Below are 26066 nucleotides of genomic sequence, written 5' to 3' on the forward strand. Positions count from 1 at the left end.
ATGGGCGGTGGTACAGTGAAGACAGACAGACAGCGACAGTGATAAAAACCTAGGGACTACCACTGGCCACCAGGGATGAGGCGCAGGTGGTAGCCTGTGGGTGGAGGAGGGCCTCAACTTCTACAGCAGCGGCAGCTGGGGCAGGGTCAGGACACACAGGCGGAGCTGTGTGGTGGGGGAGCGACCTACCAGCAAGGTCAAGGGTCTAAAAACTCACATTCAGGAACTGAATATAGGGATACGAGCTTGGAGTAGACTTGATAAAAGGGAAGAAAGGTGGTCAAAGAAAAAGAGTGTTAGAAGGAGTACGACTGAGACACCCCCTCCGGGAGGAGGAGTGACAGGAATTGAAGCATACCCTTTGTGGGAGGTGGCCAATAGAGGATATGTACATGTGCCCTGGAGTCGGGGAGATTTGGCTGCCTTTACGAATGATTTCCCAAAGCTGCCAGAGAGCCCAGTTGAATGGTACAAGCAGGTAGATAGGTTTGTTAAGATCTCGAAGTTGCTGTGAATTGATCTGAAAACGTTGTTTGACATTGTGGTTCCAGGAGACTTGTGGGTAGCATGCAAGGTTGCAGTTGAATGGCCCACAGTGGAGCCAGATAGGGATGCTGCCACAAATGGACCGTCACCTCTTGTAATGAAAAAATAGGAACTATTGATTACGTGGTTGAAATCTAAGGTACCACCACAGGATATTGACTGGGTTAAGATAGATCGGACGGTATAAGAGCCTAAAGAGACAGTGCATGAGTACTACGAACGACTGTTGCAGATCTTTAAGAAGTACAGTGGGTTAGATGTGATGGATCCAAGAGACATGGGACAGTTTGTTTCAAAGTTCGTTCTAGGATTGAGGCCTGATATCTGTCTTATGATCCAACAACATTTAATTTGTTGGCAGAACAAACGCTGGATGAGATGTTGAGGTATGCTAGGTACTGTAGTGATGAAATTGATTTGAAGCATAAAAAGCTCAAGGACAAGCTGATGCTGGTCCAGATGCAATTTGCTGACAAGGGAGGTCAGGTTCAATCAGATGGCGGTACCTTAGGGAGGAAACAGAACGGTCAGATAAAGGGAAATGGGGACGACTCTAAGCCAAGGGTAGATGTAGCGACATTGAAAAAGACTACTGAGTGCCACCAGTGTCATCAGATTGGACAATGGAGATGCAAGTGTCCCTATAATCCTGCAAATCAGGAGCAGCAGGAGGAGAAAATGGTTCAGGAACAGGTACCTCAGGTGACGGCGGCATCAGTAGCCAAGACTAAGTCGATAAAAGGGGGGACTTTGGCTCCTCGAGTACAGGTTCCCCAGCCACCGATAATATCGACATGGACTCGGACTTCCGGTGAGATGCCACTCTATGAGGAGAGCGATGATCGTTACCTAGACCTGTTAGCATGACGGTGCCTGAGAGGGGAGGAGGACTGCACTCTTGGGGCAGTCTTGGAGGTAGACCAAGGGGACCATTTGTAGAAGCAGATGTTGATGGTCACCCTACCACCTTTTTGGTTGATACTGGTGCTACCCGTTCTACTGTGAGATCTGCAGTAGTCCCCAACCTACCTCTCTCGGGACAGACCATCCAAGTTGTAGGTGTTGCTAATAGGAAAATGACAAACCCTCTGACAGAACCGATTCCTGTGAAGATAGGAACGTTCAGAGATAGACATCAATTTGTGGTCCTGTTTGTTTGCTAGGGAGGGATCACCTGCGCAAACTTAATTGTACCATCTATTGCACCCCTAAGGGAGTAGAAATGCAGACTAATGATGATGACACTACCTTTAAGGTCGCAAATCAGCATGTGTGCATAGAGATGTACCCTGCCTTGACAGTGGAAGAGCTTTCTTTTGATTTGAGAGACTCAGTTTCACAGGTGATGTGGGACTTTACTGGAGAAGTCATAGGATTGATCAAAGGTTTTGAGCCAGTTAAGATTCAGGTTAAGGAGAATGTTGATTTCCCCAGAACACCTCAGGATAATTTGACCCCAGAAACGATTGCAGGAATAAAACATGTTATTGAGTCTATGATTAAACAAGGAATACTGAAGGAGATATTGGGCAGTCCATGTAATTCGCCAATCATGGGATTGCAGAAGCCGAACGGTAAGGTCAGGATTGTGCAGGACCTGCGCCGAGTGAACAACATAGTTGTTCCTTGTTGTCCAGTGGTACCAAATCCATCTGTAATCTTGCTTCAGATCCCGTGCTAAGCTGAGTGGTTCACCATGATTGATCTCTGTCAAGCTTTCTTCTCGATACCTCTGCATGAAGAGAGCCAATTTTTATTTGCTTTCAATCTGGAAAGTCGTGTCTTAACGTAGTGTTGTATCCTTCAGGGGTACACAGAGAGCCCATCGATCTTTACTCAGATCTTGAAGAAGAATCTTGAGAGTCTAGTACTGCCGCAGAACTCAGTTCTTGTCCAGTACATAGACAACCTCTTTGTTGCATCAGAGACTGAGGATGCGTGCAGTGCAGAATTGATACAATTGCTTTACTGAATCATTTGGCAGAGAACGGACACAAGGTGTCACCAAATAAGTTACAGTACTGCTTGAATGAGGTGCAGTATCTGGGGCACAGAATAGAGAAGGGCAAAAGGAATGTGTCAACTGACAGGATTGAGGCAATACTGAACATGATGGTGCCTTCAACACAGAGAGAGGTCAGGATGTTCCCAGGGATGGTCCGCTATTGTCGCTAGTGGATTGCCAACTTCTCATTAAAGGCAAAGCCTTTGCAGAGACTGACGCACAAGGACGTGAGTGATCCGGTACCATGGGACAACGACTGTATGAAGGCTTTCCTTGAGTTGCGAGAGGACCGTTGTCGTGCTCCGGCACTGGAAATGCCTGACTGCAATAAGTCTTTTTCGCAGTTTTGCTCTGAACAAGAGGGTTGTGCATAGCAGTCCTAGTTCAGGATCATGGAGGTGTCCGTGGACCAGTTGCCTATTTCTCAGCTACTTTAGATACAGTAGCTTCAGCATTGCCCGGATGTCTCAAATCCGTTGCTGCAACATGTGTCAGCATTGAAAGGTCTGAGAGCATTGTTATGGGTCATCCATTGACTGTTTATGTACCACACTCTGTCGAATTACTAATGACCAGGACCAAGACACAGCACTTGACGAATAACAGGCTCACACGCTACGAGCAGGTTATACTTGCTGCTGAGAATGTGACCCTCAAGAGGTGCTCTGTTTTGAATCCTGCCACCTTGATGCCGTTGCCAAACACGCTTGATGAAGATTGTGAGGACCATGATTGTCTTGATGTGATGGAAATTTGCACCAAACCGAGATCTGACATTGTCGATGAACCATTACTTGACCCTGATGAGATTTTCTATGTTGATGGTTCGTGCATAAGAGACAGTGTTGGTCAGTTGAGAGCAGCATTTGCTGTATGCACTATTTCAGGAGTTGTCGAAGCTGCTTGCCTGAAAGGAGTATACTCTGCTCAGGTAGCCGAACTCATAGCTTTGACTCGTGATTGCCTGGCAGCAAAAGGAATTCAGATTACCGTTTATACTCACATCCAATACAGGTTTGTTGTAGTTCATGACTATGGACAGTTACGGTCTCAGAGAGGTTAGATGACGTCGTCAGGAACACCCATCAGGAATGGAGAATTCGTTAGGCTGCTTTTAGAAGCTTTACAGGACCCCATAAAAATCGCTGTTGTGAAGTGCACGGCTCATGGTAAAGGGACAGATTTCATGTCACTTGGAAACCGCTATGCGGACAAAGTTGCACGATTCTGTGCCGAACAAGGTTATTCGTTCACTGAACAAGAAATAGAGGGATGCGAGAAAATAACCAAGTTAGACATGATGCTTGCCATGGCAGATACTTGGGATGAGCTTAGGTGCATGCAGGAACAGGTGTCAGACCAAGAGAAAAATGTGTGGATCAATTCAGGCTGTGTGAAAGGAGATGTGGACATTTGGGTCTCGACTGATGGGAGAGCGGTGTTGCCAGATGAGCTGTTGAGTCCAATGGCGAGACAAATTCATGGTGCACTTCATTTGGGAAGAGATGCGATGATACGAGTATTCAGACAGACATGGTACAATCCAAAGTTTCGTGCAGCGGCAGAAGCTGTTTGTCAAAGGTGTGTTACGTGTCAACAAATGAATGTTGGGAAGAGAACTGCAGTCATCATGAGTCACATTGGGAGGTCTGGGGGACCGTTCAATAGGATTTAATTGGATTTTATCGAGATGCCCAGATGCAATCATTTGAGGTACATTTTGGTGGTGGTGTGTGTGTGTTCTCACGGTGGGTGGAGGCATACCCGACACGCAGGTGCGACACACTTACAGTAGCTAAGCTATTGTTGAGGGAACTTATGCCTAGATTCGGGGTCCTGACCTCTTTGGAATCGGACAGAGGAACTCACTTCCATAGAGAGATTATGAAGATACTTTGCACAGCACTGAACATTTATCAGAGACTCCATTGTAGTTACCGACCAGAGGCTTCTGGGATAGTGGAGCAGATCAACGGAACTTTGAAAGCTCGGATGGCGAAAGTGTGTTCATCCACGTCCCTTAAGTGGCCAGATGCCTTGCCATTGGTGCTAATGAGTATGTGCAGTACCCCAGACAGGACAACAGGTCTCTCACCCCATGAAGTGCTGATGGGGAGGGCAATGAGGTTACCAGTGGTACCATCAACAGCCTTGCTGATTATCACAGATGATCTGATCCTTGATTATTGCAAGGAACTCGCTGATGTCATGCGTTCTGTGTCTCATCAGGTGCAGGCTGCTGTGGTTCCGGCTTCCAGTGATCTCTGCCACGACCTGAGTCCGGGGGACTGGGTGCTGGTTCGGAAGCATGTGAGAAAGAGATGCTTGGATACTCGTTGGAAAGGACCCTACCAAGTCATCCTTGTAATGAACACTGCTGTGAAGTGTGGAGGGTTACCGAATTGGGTGCATGCTTCACACACCCGTCGGGTTCCAGAGCCCTTGGAAGAAACAGCTCCTCTCCCTAATGAAAATACAGCTGAAGTGGCAGGGCCACAGGAGAGGACAAGCCAAGCTGTGAGGGTGTCTGAAGAAGCTGGTGACTCACTAGATCAAGCTGAAGAGGGTCACAACGGAAGTGAATCTGAGACTGCCTTGGAAAGGGAGAGTGACTGTGAAAGTGACCCGAAGCCAAACTCAGCTGAAGAGAACTGTGAGCAAAGTGAGCCATCTGAGAGCAGGAGAACCAGCAGACCAGGGGAGCAGTGGCCAGAAAGACAGAGGCGACTGAACCTGATGTTGGTGTCCGAGAGAGACCTTGCTCCTGTGTCTGAAGAGTCGGAATCCGACAGAGACGAGGGAGGGCAAGTTCGTGGAGTACCGAGAAGGTCAAGGCGAAAGAGGGTGCCTTGTCGAAGGTATGCGACTCCTGAGTGGACTTACCCTGTGACTGATGCCAGGCATATTGGGATCGGGGAGGGTGAGGGCAGTGACAGTGATCAGTAACAGTCCTAACATCAAACTGGACGTGCTGTTGTTGGTACCGGGACTTGACATCGAAGGTGTACTGACCATCACTGTTCCAAATCCACAGATTTTAAGCAGAATTCGTCATCTGATTTTGAGTAGGTTGCTTTTTCCTACATTTGGCCCTGAAATATCAGCTCAAGAATCCATTGTTCTTCGTCTTGAACTTTTAGAATATGTGCTAGAGCCGATTGGAACCAATCTTATTATTGATGAATGAAACTTTTGTAAATACTTGCTGTAAAAAAACCTAGGTCCGAGTGGAAGAAGAAGGAATTTAGGGACTTCCCACAGAGGACGGAGAAGGGTTAGGGTTGCCTATTGTTTATTGTAAATAAGGAACTGAAATAAAGAAAGGGGACTTTCAGCCTCTGAGGTCTGGTTCGAGTGCTTCTACAGGAAGAAGGAAGAAAGAGACTTTTGAACACTGCTGTTGAACGACTATATCGAAAAGCTAGTCCTGAGACCATGGAGGCTGGAAACCCGAATTGTAGAGTTAGGTGCATTGTAGGCACACTTATAGGAGGGGTGATACTCTTCATTATTCTAGTAGTTGTAGTCTCGTATTTAGTGCCACATGAGCAGGCAGTAAAGGTTGAGGGAACACCTACACCTACTACTCCTGGCAACGAAGAGGTCAAGGTAGGACACGACAGAGCTTTGCTACTAGAAGAGAGTCATAGATTACATGCAGATCTGTCTAAGGGTAATTTCAAGCTTAATGCGTATGCGAAGTTGTATCAGTATACTGAGGCAATGGATGCGAAAGATTGTTATGTGTGTATGCAATTGCCTGCTTCTGTAGACGAGGGTATTAGATACCATCATCTTCCATTGACATATTGAATTTCATGTAGTTTGTTGCTTAGCATATTTTATGGTCGCAATCATTTCGAGTATTTCTTTTTTAATTATGATGCGGTGCTTCCTGAAGTACCGGCATACAAGCATTTGAACAAGTATGATTATTATAAGTCGGAGGACAGACTTGGAACGTATTTTATTCCGAGCCAGGAGTTGGATACCACTTATGCACATCGTCATAATCTGACCTGCCTGTTGTCGGATATCGAGAAGAAATTCATTGATCAGGTAGAAGATAGATATCGAAATCGAAAACAAAAACAGTTGCGAGATTCAGGACAAGGCAAAGTGGATTGGACAGATGAAGAAAAGTTGCACAAGTCTAAAGGGAGTTATGGTCCAATAGCTCTAAATGAAGTACAGAAAGGGAAGTTGTGCATTCACCGACCACAGACATATTATGAGAATGTCAACGTAGGTCACACTACGTGTGAGCATACTTTTTCTTTGGAGTATTATGCAAAGGATTTCTTGCAAAGTGTGGTGCAAGTGATTTCGACGGTGTATTTAGTCTGTGGGAGGAATGCTTATGTGAGATTGCCTGAGAAATGGTATGGAACGTGTTATTTAGCGATCATTTTCCCTAAATTTTATCATACAGAAGATTTTGACTTTCTCGAGGGAGGAAAACATGTGATAGTGAAGCGAGCTGAAAGTGCAGGAGACATAGTTGGGGATATTTTTGGAGCCATGATGCCAACTAGGAGTGATTATGAATGATGTGAAAATAAGAAGGTTAGCGACTGTTGTGGATGAGTTGTCAATGGCTACGGCTAAATCATTGATGTTGGATGAAGGTGAGATGTTGTCGATAAGGACTATGGTTTTACAAAACCGTCTTGCTTTAGACATCCTTCTAGCTAAAGAGGGAGGAGTCTGTAAACTTTTAAAAGTTCAAGAATGTTGTACCTATATACCATTAGTAATGGAGTGGAACTCCACTCCAACCCAGGCGCACAGCGTTAGTCGTATTTAGTAACTTTGCACCTTGTTCGGTAATTACTACTCATACTCCCAAATTATTCATCTTTTTTTATTTTTCCAAACTCTTTTCACACGTGATTTGCTCCTGTGTTAATAACTTCTCATGCCGCGGATATGCCCATCCAGGCCTTTTTCCGTGCACGTTTAACAACATTAAACATCCTTGGTTGTAAGATCTTATATTGCCCAATGCATTTCGGATTATTCAAAATCCTTCGTCAGGGGTCCACTACAAAAATAAAAGACATTGCTATTACCATCTGATTTCAAATCACTAACATTTGCTATTTACATTTACATTTCAACAAATCCGTACTTAGTTTTAGGCTCAACTTCTCAACAACGCTTTCCCTCTAAACATGGAACTGGGTGCCCCCGTAATTAAACCTACCGGAACCTTTGTTAACCTATTCAATCTGTTTTTAACCTTCCTTTACAAACTGTATCATCCCCGGTCTTTGACACTATTATACAATGTCCTCTGTCTTCGGTCTAACAATTATCCGCTACTCAGGTTACATCAAAATTTCTCTCGTACCTGATCAAGTGTTGCTCTCGTTGTTGCTTTCACTCCCAAATCCCTCTCACAATATGCCTCGTGTTACTGCTAGTAAAACACCTGCGAAACTGCCCCGCCTCTAGAAATTAACCTATCCCAACCTTTCAATTACCCTGCTTATTAACACTCGTGCCTACACTTCCCATGATTCCCTTCGACTGAGACCTAGTGTCCTCCGTGCTTCTTGTTAGTCTTGACTGTGCTACAGTTTTATTTGTAACGTTCCTCGGGTCCTACAATTCTATGCCCCGCCCTCCCTGACGATGTTACCTATTGCACTTAAACTACGTTAATAAAGTTCACCATGTCAAATTTCAGTGCAGCTACTGCATTTACATGTATGTTATTTAAAGAAATGTGACAGTAAAAGAAATGTTCTAAGCAGTTAAAAAATGTCCGTGAAATATTTAAAACCAGATATCCACTCGCAAGTTTCCTTTAGTCCTTAGATGTGCATTTCACGTGTGTGCTGGTGTCCTTCATTCTAAATGCTCCGTTTTGTCTTTTCAATGGGTGCTACGCGCAGGTGGAACAGTTGAATCAAATATCAAAGCAGAAGTTTGCCGTGCACACCTCTTTTAATTCCATATGCATATGGAATTAAAAGAGGTGTGCATGGCAAACTTCTGCTTGGTACTTATTATACCAGACAATAGCAAGGATCTGGAGAAATATATAAGCAACATTACTGCGATTCATTATGACATTGTAGACTTGACTGGAGAAACAGTGTGGGAAAAGATTGGAAAGGGCTTTGGTAAGGTTGGAAGTTGGTTTGCGAATCTTGGAAAAGGGATTCTAGGTTACATCTTGAAGCCAATAATAATAGTGGTGTGTTGTGTGATTGGATTGTGGGGATTGGTTAGAGCGTACAAGTGGTACAAGTCAAGTCGAATGGAGAGGTCAATGAGAATGCAAGAGAGGCGAATGGAGAGACTGCAGGACAGTCAGTACCAAAGCCTGAAGAACATGGAGTTACTCAAGAGAGCGAAAATGGCAACAAGCACTGTATAAGTCGGTTCTTCCCTAAGGATGGTGTAGTGTGTGATGACACGGGTCATCAAAGGGGGGGACTGAGAGAGCGCCATGTTATTTTTTTTAATTTGTAGGGGTTTTTTAAATTGTAGGGGTGCACCATAATCTCAAGTAGTCAGCACCCACATATTTAGAGGATCTTACTAATGAAGTTAGAGATGTAATGTTAGGCTGGGATCAGCACAATATGAAGTAGTGTGTTATTAATCATAGACTAATGTCGTGCCTTAATCAGAAATATAATGTTTGCATAACGTAGAAATGTAACCATAGGTGAAATGTCGTATCAGTAATGATGTGCCTTAATGAATTAATACATGTGCCTATTAATGAGTGGATTAACGTAGGCTTAATATGAAAATATATTGTTTGTTTGAAAAAAATTTTTATACTTTATAGTGGTGAAATGTAATGTCATGTTGTGTTAAGAATTTCATTTAAACGTGCAAGTGGCTGGGAAATGCTGCAGCCAGTAGAGGCCTAACTGTATTTTCTTTTGTTAGCTTTAGTCGAAAAGGAATGATTTTCTCTCATCGGGAAAGAAGCTGTCCTCAGCAAATATTAAATTGTAACTTCGAATGTTCGCAGAGATGTTCCCATGTGTTTCAGCTTGGAGGTGCCAGGCCACAAGGCTCGTTAGGTAGAAGAGTCTATTGTTTATGAGTTAGGATAGTAGGCGCGAGTGCAGAGGAGCTGCCAAAGAATTTGGGAGTGCAACATTCAGCGAGGAAGGTGTCTGGGACCCAAGGACACACCAACGGACGTTTGATGGAAAGGTGCCATGCTGGAAAAGTCTGAAGATCTGTACCTGCAAGAGGGGCGTACCTCTGGGCGTGTCGACTGTTTTTAGGATTTTGTATTAGGGACAGCACCCGAAGGTGGAGAGCAGATTTTGTTAGAAGATTGACAGAGCAGGATGTAGGTATCTGTCGAGAGAGTTGGGGAACTTAGGGCAGAGTGGAGTGTGCGAAGGAGCATCTTAGAACGAGCTCGATAGTTAGACTATATGACTAAAGAGAGTGAATGTACTTCTTTGGAAGTCTTCACTGCTGACACCTTTACTCTGGTCTGAAGGGGATGTTAAGTAGGGATGCCACTTTAGAATAGTGTAGGGACAGACTAACCATTTTCTTTTCTTTTTGTAAATACAGTCTAAACTTCAAGCAGGGACTGTTCTCGGTTGCCTAATGACTTTGCTTTTTATTCTGAGTCACCTGAGAATCCTGCGTAGAATTATGTTTGTAATAGTGCCAGTCTATTTTCTGAACCTCTTGCTGAGATGGTTGTATGTTCAACTATTTTTGGCTTTGTAATAAATCTTTGAAATTTCAGTTCGTAATCAGTGGTCCTTTGAGTTTAATTTGGATTTGATTGTAAAGCTGTTCAAAGTTATCGTTGTAAAATCCTTCTTTTATACTTCTAGAACAGGGAAAAAGGTCCAGTCGACCTGGTTTGGGATTCTAGAGATGGGTAAGAAAATCTAGATAAAAATCCCAGCTTCCCCAAAGTGCTGAGGCTCCCTGTATCTAGGAGTGTAACATTTTCCCTGCAGCAGTTACTGTGAAGTTGCAGTTTTTGGGTGCAGCACTTTCTCTTACAAGTTTTACGATTCTGATCTGTTATTTAGACTGTTTCTGCAGCCATGGTACGTACATACATAGCACAGTTCCATGATTGAGTTTGGAAGGGACCTTGACCAAGTCGACATTTTTTTTTTTTGTAGAGTTTTATATAGCACGAACTAGACCCGAACCGAATCAGGTATCAGAGCGCTTTACATAGCACCAGTTACGTTACATGAGGACACACTTTCATTTTTAGGCACGGGGAGATTAAGTGATTTTCCCAGAATCACAAGAGGTTTTTGGCGTCGTTACCAAGACTCGAACCCAAATCCCCAGGTCCGAGGTCGAGCGCCTTAGCCGTTAGGCCAACCCCTCTCCCCTAGGTTTGTTTTTTGAGGCGAGCTTGTACACATCAGGTTCCACCACCTGCAAACACATTATCTCTTTTATCAACTGTATGTCACTTATTATATTGTTGAAAAGTGTAATTAGGTTTCGGAGACCGATATTGTGACTTGCTTCTTTCACTTGAAGGAAGTGGCCCTTAGGGGCCACCCGGGTTATTTACAACCACCTGCTATGCCTTCCCAAGTAATGAAGAGTCAGTCGAACAGTAGAGAATAAAAACAGGCTTTTATTAGCAATACTCTGCAGAGGAGTCCAATCTGACCTGCACCCTAAGATGTCTGCTGAGGGACTGACCTCCCAACAGCCCACAACACATAATCATTCCTCCCAGAACCTCCAACCACACCCACAGTAGAAAGTTACCGGCTCAGGGCGAATGTGAACAAAGCAGGCACAGAAGGATGGGCTACCACCTGCCAGATGGGTACATACTATCAGTGTCTCAAGGTTGCCGTGCTGAGGCTCGGAATCTCCTAACATGGGAGCAAAGTTATACACAAGGATAGGAACGCAAGGGCATAATGGCTTATTCGTTAGCAAGTCAGAATCCAACCTTGAGCAGGGAAGGAAATAATAGCTGAATACAGTGTTCTGCTGAGGCAAGCAATGCGAATAATGAGGTCTAGTTCAGACACAGCCTACTGGGAATTGCGAAATACAAAATGGAGCCACATTTGCTAACTGAGGCCTGCGCTTTACAAGGATAACTCAGTGGGTTGCATAACGTGAATGCAAATGGAACGTCATATAGCCACACACGGCTAACCTACTATGGCATGGATTAAGTAAATAATAAGAATAGGGTTTTTCAAACCTAACACACTGCAGCACAAATAGTTTTTTTGAGGGGCGTTTAAGTGAACCTTAAGGACTCAGGTTCTTTATGATCTGTTTACTAGTGACAGATATCCTAAACCCAGTAAAGGCAGGGAACCTCCTGGTTTACTGTTGAGGCTAAGGGACCCTTGTTCAGTCTTGGTTGTGCTCCACCATGAGCAGTACATATGCTTCATGGGGTTCAGAACATAAGCCATAGGAAGCCTTCTATATATGCTGACCTTTTGTAGGCTAAACCACAACTTTGTCTTGGCGAAGAAAAGTGTCAGCTCAAACCCAGGCCCAAAGTTGAGCCTCTGAGGATGTTGAGAACCTAGTTTGCCCTCTCTGGCTTTACTTATTTCCTTCAACTTTTTGGTGCCTGTTGTCCTGCAGCCATTGCCATATACTTTATTGTTTACTGCATAGTCACAGAGATGTTAATCCCTTACGGGTAGTAATTCAAGTGGCTTTGCAGGACACTGAATCCTCTTTCTTTTTTTTACCGAATTGGTAGAGGCTGAAGTTAGTTTTGGGGCAGGCACTGGGTCCAGGTAACTAGGATTCAATCTCACATTTATTCTCCGCTGCACAGAGATCTTTAAACTGGACAACTCCAAGTAATAATTTCCTAGACTTCATGCAATTGCCTTGGAAGGGATCATTCATGTGTGTTGCATCAGGATGGTTTTGCAATGTCCCAGTCTGAGGCGGACAAGCTTGACTGCTGCTTGTAGGTTATGATCAGGACAACTGCAATTATTCCGCAGGAGAGGACCTTCTTATGTATTAATGTTGCCTACATTTTTATCAAGAAAAGGTAAATTGTGCTGCACAATCTAGCACATTTTATGACCGTATAACTGCACTATTTTGTTGATTTTACACACGCCAATGCTGTGGGCAAATGTTCTACTTCAGTATCAGTTTAACATCTAAATGCAGCAAGCAGCAACCAAAAGATGACCCATCAACTTTTGGGAAGAAACTGCCTCTGCGAGCAACACTTATGGAAATGTGTTTGAGCTAGAAAATATTTTTTGGGTTAATATCTGCAAATGAGGCAACAGATGATCATGTTGCAAGTGTGGTACATCTGCAATTATGAGGCACTGATTAAAATCATGAGCTGGGCTAAAGGAGTTTTTATCACTATCATTGATACTGTCATTTGATCTCTTTTCAGTGATATGCAGTGTGACAGTCTTGAGGCATTCATTTTTGTGGATATCTGCAGATGCCTGAATGGCTTTCTCTTTGCCTGTAGCAGATTGGTACTGCTTTATAATCCTTCATATAATTGTAGCTGTGAGGAAAGGACATTGTATGAGTACATGTAGTCACCGACCAGGAAACAGAAGCTCTTCTAGTGGTTCCATCACCCACTGTTCTATGGTGGACCAGTCTATAATATCCTACTAGGATAAGCCACAAGATGAGAATCAGTGGCGCCCTGAAGCATAAAGGGCCTTTGCTCTGTAATGTTATGTAAATTTACATAAAACATTAGAATTCTTGCCTCTACCAAAGAGTGTATATGAGTATGAATAAATTCACAGTGCCTTACTTGGAAAACTTCAAAAGTGCCTTAATCATTCATTATGTGTGCTATTTCAGTGTGTTCTTTTAAACTCTTTAGTAAAATGAGCCAAAAGGGCATCTCAATCCCCCCCAACAGCCTACCTAAAATGTCTCATAATGTATGCAAAGGTGGGGGCGAGAGCATATATTGCTATGTGTTTAAATGGCAGTCTTATGCCAAGGCCTCTAGACCTGTTCACTAATGCAAGTGGCAGACTATTTTGCTGAGCCACTATTTCACCTCTCTGAGGGGGGAGGGGCGGGGAGGAATTTGAGGTAGTGGATGCACTGTACAAATGTGAACTTATTTTATTACGAAAGGGTGGTCTCATTGTCTTCCTTTCTTCATTGCACTAATGTTCTCAAATAGGCATGGCTGTACATGAGAAATGTGATAGCATGATGTTCCTTTGTGAAGCACTAATATCTAGTTATAAGCTTAAATGCATGCATATATCCACATATGTGCAAATAGGGCACTGTCAAAACATGCAGCAAGAATTGAAGACTCAATTTGGACATTTCAATTTCATAGCAGCACTCAAGTGTCAACTTGTTGGTTGTGTGCAGAGGTATGTAACTAAGACGGGGTCATGCCATTGGTTATGAGATGGGGTCGTGCCATTGGTTGTGAACACAAATCCTGTTTTCCTGCAGTGTTCACAAGGAACCCAACAGGAATGGTAGCCCGGTAACTAAGTCTTGCAAAAGACCAAGATCCATACAGAGCGAAAACAAGGTATTCCAGGCATTGTAGGAAGAAGAATATCTTTTTGTGGAATGTCAAAAAGAGAAAGCTACATGTCTCCTCTGCAAAGAAAAGGTTAATGTCCTCTAAAGATGTAACCTGGTGCGGCACTATAAAAGCCAGCATTCTGACTTCACAGAAAACTTCCCAATGTTCTCAAAACCGTGTTCTACGAAAGTGGCATCACTGAACCAAGCCCTTCTATTTGAACAAAAGCTCTTTCTGTGCCAGATGAAAGAATCTGATGCTGTAACTGAGGCATCCTTCCACATATGCTACATGCTTGAAAACCATTAAAAAAAATTACAGAGGGAGAGCTGGTCAAGAAATGTTTTCTTTCGGCAGCAGACATTTTATTTGCCAACTATCCTAATAAATCCAACATTATGAAGGAAATAGGTGCATTACAACTGTCAGATTCCACGTGCACATGCAGGTAATCAATGCAGTCTAACTGTCCCCTTTCTTTAGCATTGCTGTTGATGAGTCAACAGATGTAGGTGATGTGGCTCAGTTAGTGGCCTGGGAGAGGTTCAAAATACGCACAAAATAAAGCAAGGATAACTAAATGATGCTATGAATCAAGTAAAAAGAATTGCTAATTTTATTTGAGCAAAAGCACTCAACCACAGACTCTTTAAATTATTGCTGAAGGATACAGACACTGAATATGCAGACCTGATGTTGCCTACTGAAGTGAGTTGGTTGAGAAAGGGCAGAGTTCTAGAAAGGTTTATCACTTTGCTTCCAGAAATTGAAAATTTTTTAATCAGTCGAGGACAGTCCTTGCCAGAATTGTATAATTTGCAGTGGCTCATTATGCTCCATTTTCTGTGTGATTTTTTCCTATGTTTTAACACTCTCAGAAGATTTCTGGCAAAGGGTGAAAATTTGCCTTTTCTCTTTACCTTGGCACAGAAAATACTTTGCATGTTTAGCTCCCCATATGTATGTGAGTGTTCCTTTTTTACAATGGGTATTCTCAAAAATAAACAACGAAACAAACTGACTGATGCACATCTAGATCACCTCCTGAGACTTGCACTTTCTGAAAAGGTTCCAGAGTACAAGTAATTAACTGCGGAAATGAAGTGTAAAATTAGTGTGTACACTCAGTGCCTTGGAAAATACTTTTCTTGCATTTGGTGTGCCTTTGTACTTGCTGCTTTACATTCACTAAAAGCCCTTCAAATCAAAGTAACACTCATTATGCAGCATCAAGATTGGGAGGCTTGTACCGCAACTCTTGCACACTGGAGAACACTTTGCATGTCTTCACTGAATCTATTCATGTGTGATATGAAAGAACTACTTATGCCTCAGATACTTTTCGTTTTTGATTATTAATTTGATTGACGTTTCTCCTACATTGCCAGTCTTACCTAATAATCATAATGCATTAAGTACCTAATCAGTATGATACTTTTTTATCGGAATAAAGACATTTAAAAAAGTGTTGGGGTGTACTTTCAATTGACAGAACTTATAATTCTTAAATCAATGTGTGTGATTTATACAACAAGGGACTTACTTTTGGGAACAGATCTACTCAGTTTGGAGTCGTATTAGGATGAACAAAACTCTACCCGTCTCCGGTTGATATTCTAAACATCGCTGAACCACTCGAAATTCAATTTTACTCGGCATCCTAGTTAAGACGACTCGTAATAAGAGGTACACATTACAGCGTCCTTTAACACGCCATTGTTCAGATCCACTTCCCGGCTTCACCGTTCTCATTTAGAAAAGAGGGTCTGAAGTGTGAACTTTTCAGGGGGTATTTCCACCAGCAATGAACTGTTTGGTCCTGATGATGGTCTACATGACGGCAGCATCATAGACCGAAACGTCGACATCTCCATCATCTCCATCAACGTTGCTTTGGCACGAGCACACAACCATCGCTGATTAATTTTGCTGGTTGTTTGTCTTAATTGTTAGGAGTTGATGTGCAGTTTTGAACTGAAGTGTTTATGTCACTCATACCTCTGTTCATAACTTTTTTGCTCAAATTCATTGGTTCATATGTCTCCCCATATGTCTATTTGCAGACTGCATTACTAAAATCCATAAATTTCTTATGAATACATTTTTACTCTTTCCGTGCATCTTTTTCCTTCCAGTGATTTATTCTATTGTCTGAGTTTTCTTGATATGTGATATTTTATTGATACACTGGAGTGTGATCATCCTAATACGACTCCAAACCGAGTAGATCTGTTCCCAAAATTAAGTCCCTTGTAGCACCTCTTGACCTTAATTATTCTGTGCCCAAGCCTACAAGGGTAAATTGGGTTTCCCCTGCCTTTATCACTTATACAACAAGGGGCATATTTGCTATGAACTACTTGACCATCCTTTTGAATTGGTACATTTCAAACCTATCCACGTTTGTTTCACAATGCAGCATCATCTCAATCCCTGTAACAGTTTATTTAAAGAAGTTCTTTTGTGAATTCCATGCACAGTTTCTTTCCACATGGTACAATTTGTCCAACAAAGTCCCCACCATCCTATGTTACGCCCAAATTAGCCCTGCCTCCGGTCCCGAATCACCCTACCCCGATCCCGAAACACTCCTCCCCTCCGGGTCATCTGTGCGCCCCCTGGTGATAACCCAGGCAGTGCATTTCAGATCCATAGGAAATGTTTTTGAGTACCACCTATTTATATCGAATTAGGGTCATGAGGAGTTTGGACTTATAAGAATATAAAGCACATAAGGAGTAAGGTAATGGGGGCATTATACTGAATATGATTTTACGAAAGACTGTGAATGTGGGCAGGTTACTGAGTTAGGACTTTCATGTTAAGTAAGTGAATTTGAGTTTTGGAACTGGAAGTATTATGGGAGGTGAACTGTGCAGGCGCTTTGCCTGATCCCAACATGGCAGCCCGGAGCTGTGCGGCAAGGAGGTTGGATCCATGTCTGTGCTCTGTATGCTGTCCTGAGCAGCCCAAATGATGTGGGTAGAGAGCGGCAAGCTTTCTTGAGTTGACTGCAGGAAACTTGTGTTGCTATTGCACTGTTGGATTTCACAGTTGGATTTTGCTGAACCGGCTATACTGGATGCATCAGCTGGACCAGGTTGCATCGTCTGCGTCAGAGCCTTGTGGTGAGCAAAGCCAAGTACATCCAGTTCTGGGCAGAACCGGCCGTTACGCGTTGGGAGAGAATTATTTTCTACAGGCAGATGATAACAGGAGGTGTAACTGTTGGCGGCTAGAAAAGCCTTGTGGACGAGCTGGCAAGTGCCTTTAGCCTTGCCTGTTATTTTCTTTGCTTGTATAATGCTGTGCTCATGCTTCTGCTGTGGCTGTGACAAGAGTAGAAAGACACCAGGTCCAGAGTGAACACAGTGGGTAGCGGCAGCAAGTCAAGCATGTTGTTAGGGCTTTATCCACTGAAATCATTATGATTGGCAAATTAGCTTTAAACCGAACTGTTCAATTAAGTATCCCTGTTCCTCCCTGCTCTCTAAGCTCTGCTGCAATCTAAGTGATGAAGCCCTATCCAAAAAAAAAGCGAAAGGGCTACGTGGTGCAAAGGCACATTTGGAATCCCACATAAACTAATTCTGAGGGCATTGAAATGATGCTTAGCAAAGCAAAGAAATCTCTAGAAGACTCTTTGAAAGAGAAACTCCATCAAACATTGAGGCTTTTAACCCACTCTTCTCTGCTCAGAAAGCTCAAACAGAAACGTGAAACATAGAAACCTGTACTGCAACCGTACATTTTCTACAGCCACAGGCTCCAAATACGGTGGATAATGGTCAGCGAGTGGTGCGTTCTTACTATTCAGGACTAGAGGAGGGTTCCGGATCAAGTACTTTGGCATCAAGTGGGTAGACTACTTTAATGTTGGGGGAGGGGAGAAGAAGGGGTTAGCCAGGGTACTTCTTCTGATGGAAGATCATCTTATTCATACATAACCACAACTGAACCTCACCTAGGTGGGATTGTCAACAATCCCAACTGTAGTTCCAATGGCTTAACCCAGTACCCAAACTTTTTGATGGATATGCTTCAAAGGAAGCCCTCTTGAAGTAAGCATCAGCAGCAAGAAAGCCTTTTGAATGGGCCTGCTGCATCTAGGCTCGAGTCAACATGAATAACTTCCACACTTGGTACAATCAATTCTACGCCTCTGGCAGATCCTCTAATATTCCACCAAAAGGTCACAGCTGCAACCCTTGCGGGTAAACCTGGGGGGAATAACCCCTTAGAATCTGGAGTTAAAGTCTACAAGAGTACCAGTGAATTCCAGACCTTTTCAGATGTGTCCGATACAGATGTCTCCAATATAGAACTATGCACTCTACTCAGACAACTTCTGACAGAGTTTCAAGAGATGAAATTAGCTCAACAGGGGATGACAAATAAGATTGAACCCAAATTGGATGGTATTGAGAAAGGCCTGCGGGCTTGAATTCTAGATGTGCCAAGGCTGAGCATAAGATCTCTGATTTAGAGGACATACAACAACTACAGAATGAAACAATAACTCAGCTACAGAAAGAAATGTATCAATTAAAGAGTATGCTGGAGGACCTTGAGAACAGATACCGGTGGGAAAATCTGAGGTCGGTGGGAATTCCAGAGATCTTTGCTCAAAATAAAGATTTGGTTGACGAAATGTATAAATTACTATCTACTCCGGATTTTTCTGTCCATACCGCTGATATCTCTATTGCAAGAACACACAGAGTGACATTTATTTAACCTAAAAGTGGTACAATACCACAGACTATTCTCATCCATTTCCAGAATTCAAGTAGAAATCCTCAGGAAAGTCATTCCTCCGAATTCATTCAAAGTGGGATCCAATTTCACTTTTACATTTTTTCCGGACCTCGCTTATGAAACATCAAGACGTCAGTGGGAGTTGAAGCATCTTAGGAATCCTATATGACAAAAGGAGATCAGACTCTACTGGTTATTTATTCCTGGTGGTCGATGAGGAGGGGTAGTGGTTATTGTACCTGTATTATTGTATAAGACTAGGTATAATATTGCTTCATATTAAGCCCCTATTCATGATATCATGAAGGCCCCCCATCTTTACAGTGGGAATTATATAACATTTGGGGATTCCAAAAGTGGGTGGGGATTTTAATCTTACCATCCCCTTTTTTCAATTCTTGGATTCCAAACCAGACTCTTTCCCCAATCACTTTCCCTAAGATTTCCCAGCAATAGCATGTATGCAGCTTTTTTGGATCACTCAGTGGTGACTCTGAAAGTTTGGGGGAACGGCCCAAAAAAGAAAGGGGATAGTGTATGGCTATAGTTTTGTTAAACCAAGATGATTAGTCCTAGAAACATAATTTTTTTTTAAACTAATAAGTATTCTACTGATATGGCAGTTGTATTGGACACCTTCAAGGCTACCATCTGAGGCCATTTGATCAAAAGGGGTGAACAAAAAATGTACAAATGGCAGCTGATACAGTATATTACAAAACCTTGGAAGATCAATCGGACCAGGCATTTGGTGTAGAGTCTTTAAAGGAATTCTTTTTTTTTAAGTGCTCCTAAACAGCTGTACTTTCTACTTTCTATAATCAAATCTATGAGGAAGGAGGGAAAAAAGCAGAATTTTTTGGCTCGATCGGCAAAGGAAAAATCTAATAGCAATTTAATTACTGGGATTAGGGATCCTGTCACTGGGTGGGTGGTCAATGAGAGCCAGATGACTGCAGACATTTGTATTCCCCTCTGTAAAAAGGTAAACCTTTGGGCTTCGGGTTGGACTCAATCGACCAATTTTTGCAGGAAGGGTAATTACTGGTATTAGGACAAAAGGCAGAGAACTGGCTGGCCAATCCAATTGATTGGGGTGAAATCAGGGAAGTAAAAAAGTACCTCCCTGTGTTTAAAACCCCTGTGAAGGATGGCTTTAGGACAGAATTTCATAAACATTTTAGCTTCTTGTTAGTAGCCCCTATGATGATTCTATTCAATTCTATTTTAGCTGCTGAATTTATTTCTCGCTTTCAAAACAAGGCTGTTAATTATATAAAGAAGGGTAGAGATGAATTTGCCCCATCTTTGTATCAACCCATAACACTTGTTAATACTGACCACAACATTTTTACGAAACTTTTAGCCAATCATATTAGAACTGTTATTAATAGCATAATCCACTCGGATCAGAATGGTTTTATTCAAGTGAATTTGATTTGAGCCTTATAATTAATCTAGGATTAGATTAAACAGATATGAGTACACTGGTTTATCAAAGAGTGACCTTGAGCTTATGGAGAGCAGAGTGATGGGAGAAGTATGCTGAATGTCTGGCTTGCCAAGAGCAGAGTAGTTTTGTGTGTTATACTGATTCTGGACTTTAACAACTGCATCATTGAATGCAGCCTGGATTAAGGAGTTTGGTAGTTAATATGAAATGAGTCAATATGAGCATTATGCTGAATGTAGGCTTTAGTGAGAGAGGGGTATATATTCGTTTTATACTGAGTCTACTCTTCATTAGTAGCTGAATGAATGTAGAGCCTGAAGTTTTATAGGAGCTGAGTGAATGACTCCGATTGGGTTGTATAATAATCACACCCTCGTAGTCTTCCCCTGATAAATTCGATGGGTCAAATCTGCCTTAATTTGTCACGGAAAGGGTCAAATCATGCAGAATTCAGTGTGTTAAAAAACAATTCCACAAGTTATTTGTAGTTTTCCTGTTGAAACTTTGAATAGGAGATATTTACCATACATGATAAATATATAACCCTGGGGCATTACCACATGTGGTACGTATCCCACTCTATTCCGTCAAACTGTCATGTCCTATAGGATGGTCCTGTCCTGCATACCCCATTTTACATACATTGTATTATCCACACAACAATAACGATTCTAAACAAGTGACCTTTTACATAGTAGCTTGCTCCTGTCTTTTCGACACAATGCACTCGGTACTCTATCAAAATCCCTGTACCTGACTTACATAAACATGTCCCCAGGCACGGCAGAATTATTCTGTATAAGGGTCACCACTTTTTTCATCCTTGGCCAACAGCCAGCTGTGCATGATCACACTTGTTTAGAAAAGCATTGATGATTGTTTTCAAAACGTTTATCATTGTTTTCAAAACATCTATGATTGTTTTAAAAACATATTGATTCTATAAAAATCCCCAGAGGGACCACTTTAGAATCAAAGACCCTCACTCCTCCTACAAATTAGAGGAGAATTCCTTCCAAGCTGAGACGGGGTCCTGCATGCTGAATATTCGACAAGCAGCGGTCTGACATCCCTTGCGAGTTGTCCTTCTCGACACAAAGATGGAGTCCTTCATTCTAAACCATTTAGGTGAGGGGGCTGGTTCTTCCCTAGGGGTTTCTTGGCTACAGATACACATAGCTGTACGCATATACATCTACACATCCAGGTTAGGCTAGGTACCTTTAGGCAAGTTACTTAGGGTGCACGTTTTAGGAATATGCAAGTGCTACTGTTTTTATCTGAACTGCTTATGTTCATCTTATTAGCACTATGGTAGAAATGTATCTACTATTTACTATATTGGTACTAGCAATCTCTTTCGTATGCTTCTGTCTCCTGATTGTCGCAGTACATATGTTTTACACGAGGCTGTAGCTGGACCAATAAATACTTATTGAAATGTCCTAATCGCCGTCCTCTGTGTTTTCTGAGAGCAAGCCAGCACGAGTGTCTGAGCGAAAAGTACTGTACTGTTTTCCACAATCCCTTAGGAATCAGGGTTGTCTTTATCAGTGGTTGCCAGAGACTACCTACACCACTGTAGAATACAGGGGGTGGTAGTGGCACTGTAGATCTAACTGGTCTCATGGGTGACATATCCTGTGGGGGTGTCCGGAAGCGGTTGGGACACTAAGCCCTCAGTTTAGGTCATCCCAAACGTGCAGGTCCTGGGGGACTCCTAGGAACTACACGACATGGCGCCATCAGCGTTGGTTTGTTTCTCATATTAACGGTGAAAATCTGAGTAGTTCAGTTGTGCTTTTTCAGAAAAGCCTACTCATACATTTTCAGAGACGTCTGAAGTGGGAAGGGGAATCGGCCTCAGCTGAGCAGATATACTCTGGGTATTGTCTGAAGGTTTAGCAAGCTTGTAAGGATAAAAGGTTCCCCATATTGTACAAATGTCTACCTCTTTCCTTACTTTTCTCTTCTAAAAATTACTGACTCGCGAGTAGCTTGGGGAAGATGAATAGGCTAACACTCTCAACATTACAGAGAACTGCAGACATGTAGTAACTAGGAAATTGTTTGAACACAGTGTACCCTTAACAGGTGGCTGTGTTATCTTCGTGATTGAGGCACACAAGGTGTTCGGATCAGAGGTATTCTATTCTTGGGTTCCGTTCCCACCTGCTGATCCAGTGTCTAATTTGTTCCACACATACATTGTAGTTGAACCACCAGATAAATGCATTCCATATGAAGACATTGAAGTCCCGTTAACGTACCAGCAACACAGAAACTGGTTTAAAGGTGCCCTCCCACACACAACATCTGTTGTGAGACTCGATCTGCTCAGCATAGAAGGAGCGACCTGGCCGGTCTTAGCAACATACACTCCACATCAGCGGCGTCATTAGGGGGGTGCGGGGGGTGCGGACCGCACCGGGTGTCACCCCTATCATGGGGTGACACCAATCAGCCTCACCTCTGCTCTGCTGCTTTATGTGGTGTTGGAGTACACTTTATTATAGTGCCAGTGCATGGTGCGCATCTGCCTATAATACAAATTAAAATACTGCAGTCAGTGCAGTTTACGTCGCCACGCACGCACACACCACCTATAGCGGTGATGTGATGAATGATGGTGCGGTGCGCGGCGGCGTACAGTTTATGGGTCCCAGGGCCGTCAATCTTTAGCGCTACCAGTGACGGCCCTGGGACAGCCCCCGCGCGCTTTGTTCCTCTGACGCGTTACGGCGTTTATGCTTCTGCACCACGTCTGTGGAGAGTCTCGGCAAGACCTGGAGTGCGTGCGCTGCTAGAAAAGTGTCACCTCTGTCGGTGTTTGACATCGCGAGCAGTGCACCCGTCGTCGTCTCCCCTTCATCCGGACCGGTAATGGGTCCGGAGGCCGAGGTAAGAGAAAGATCATTTATTATATGACGTTTAGAAAAGTGGCACACAATCGCATGGACTAGATGTCTTTATCTTCTCCTATTTCATGGGAACCCGCCAGAAGCTGTGAGGACCTGTCTCCTTTGACTTGCAAACCGAAAGTACTGCTTTTCGGCTGTAAAGTTCAGGCTGTTTTGCAGGGGCGGAGAAGCGACTGATCCTCCAAATGCGAGGCAGAGAGAGGCTTGTTTTTCTGGGCTCTCAGTCCTGTCGAGCTGAGTGAGTAAGTAAACTCTGTCTCGCTCTCCTGCAGCAGGCCCGGGGTGTTTCCTAGAAGCCAGTGGAGGCAAAAGACATCGTGCTGCGTGATGTTGGAGGGGGACATGATCAAACTCGAACAAACACGCAGGACAATCTCTTGCACTACAATACTAGGAAATGCCCCCGATGCTGCCATTGCATCAGTTTCAGCGACAGAGATGCGCTGGGCCTGCCCTCGCCGTTCCTCCTCCGCCCCCTGGTGAGGGTCTCGAGTGCCGCTTCTGAACACAGCTGTGTTTTTGGTACTACCCATGCATGCAGCTAGTTCAATCTAATTTCAAAGCATGTGGGCCCTTGAGGTACACGTTTCTGCATGTTTGTGTATCACTCTTGGCAAAAAGAATGGCGTCAGCAGTACAGCAAGGGTCATCCATGAGAGCGAACCCTCTGTCCCAAAACGAGGACCCCACAAAGCCCTGTATGCGGCCACTTTGACCAGTTGTGTTGCTTTCCCCAGGATGGTTTGGTATAGAATCAGTGCACGGGTTCCTTTGAGTGCTGATTATGCTAGTAGGTTAAGTCAATATTCAACAGTGTAAGATTTCCAGAACTGGGACTGTTTTTGTCGAGACCTGTGTGCTGCAGTTATGCACTTGAGGCATAGCCTTTTAAATCAGTGGACGAAAATGAAGGCCTTGAACTGGAAGGGTGGTAACATTCCACTTGAGGTGTTAGTCTGTTCTCCGCTACCCTCGATGTTATGCCTTATGCGCTGAAGTGTACTGTTGGTAATCCTTAGTTAATAGTCACCACCCCGCAAAAACCTGTCCCAAGATGGTTTTGAACGCAGAACGATGCTGTAAACACGTCTGGAGAAAAAGACAATTTTATTTTTCTGATTGCGTTTCTTGATTTTTTTTCAGTTGTGTAGTGTGAACAAGGTTCATTGGGGGGTCAGAACGCTTTTCTTAGCATTTTTTTAGCAGATGTAAAATAGTAGCAAAGGCAAATAGACAAATTGAAGTTATTTCAAGGTAACAATATCGTAAACAAAAGGAACAAAAGATGCTAAAAAATGTAATTGAAGGAGGGACATAGGAGTATTCCCAGAGAAATGGTATAGTACATACATATAAATTGTATGTATATTATAAAAAGAATAAATGAAACAAACCTCACTTTTTAAAATAAAGGCTAAAATAACCTATTGCTCCATCTTAAAGAAAGAAGAGATAGCAAATTTCTGATTTCTCATCTTAATAGCTTGATATTGTTGAATGAAGGTAAAAAGAAATTCTTCCATAATGCTCGCGAATACTGCATTTGCTACTACACTAAGCAGTTTTCTGCGTGTGGCTATTTACGTTAAAATATTGACTTTTAATTTGCTTTGAGAAAAAATAAAAGCTTGCTACCATCCTTCCTGTTTTAAAATCACACAGAAAACTGTTTTTAAAGTTGACTCGTGAGAACATGGCACATACGTTTCCAGCACCAATTGGAATTCTCAAAAAAATATTGGCAGTTTGTAGGGGATTTTATTTTTATTTTTTTTACTTTGGAATTAGGTGCAGGCCAGTGTCCGCCTCCTCTATCTACACTTTGTATAGTTAAATGATGTGTTTTTAAATCATATTATTATAAACCCTGGAGATGAATCTACTGTATTTAGATGGATCTAGCGGTAAGGTCTACACTACAAAATAGTAGTCACTTTTCAGGCTGGTGCTCAAACCTAGAGGATAGTAAGTACTTTCTAATCTAATTCTTAGCAAATACCTTGCCAAATCCTCCTGCAGCTGGTAGGGACGGTTTTGTGTCTTATTCACAAGGGCGTTGGAAGTCTTTGAAGGGAGACATACTTTAGGATACGTCGGCCACTTCCCAGGATTAAAGATGTGATGGCCATGTTCAAAACTGAGCTACAGGGACAAGAAGGTAGATGAGCACCAGAGAACATGTGAAAAGGAAAGAGAGAGGAATAAGGAAAGAAAAACATGGAAGAAGGGTAACGGGGACACCAATAAATATTGGGAGACAAGAAAGAGAATTTAAGCAGAAAGTAATGTGACATAGAATATTTGAAATCTTGGGATACGAGCATTGGCAAAGCCAATAGGCTTGGCTTATGAATGAAAGTGCCTATTGTGTTACTGATGGGTTTAGACAGTTGACATGTCCTCATATATGTACTCTGCCACTCATATTTAAACTCATGCATTCATTCAACCATCCACTGACTCATTATTGCATTCTCCCTCTGTTATAGCCGTGATAAAACACATACACTCCTCAAGATATAAAATATAAATTAAAAAGGATACAAGCAGAAAAAAGAAAACATGCTGCTTTCTAAACCCAGCAGGCATATGCTTACAATAACAAAACTAAATATACCAACAGTTGTCCATCTTGCAAAGGTAATGAATGAACATATCCTATCATTTTTTAAAGCTCTGGCATGCCCACAGACAGAAGAAGGTTGACAGAAAGGCCCTCTGTAATTTTCGACCCCTAGGGTTCTCAGGGGGGCAAACAACACCAAAATCATTCCTCTATCAAGATAATCTGTGAGATTTTATCTGACAAAATAGCCATCTATAGGCTTTATTACAGAGTATTATCATTGCACCATGAAATTCCTATTG

The sequence above is a fragment of the Lissotriton helveticus genome, chromosome 12 (assembly GCF_964261635.1).
Source record: "Lissotriton helveticus chromosome 12, aLisHel1.1, whole genome shotgun sequence".
Taxonomy (NCBI): domain Eukaryota; kingdom Metazoa; phylum Chordata; class Amphibia; order Caudata; family Salamandridae; genus Lissotriton; species Lissotriton helveticus.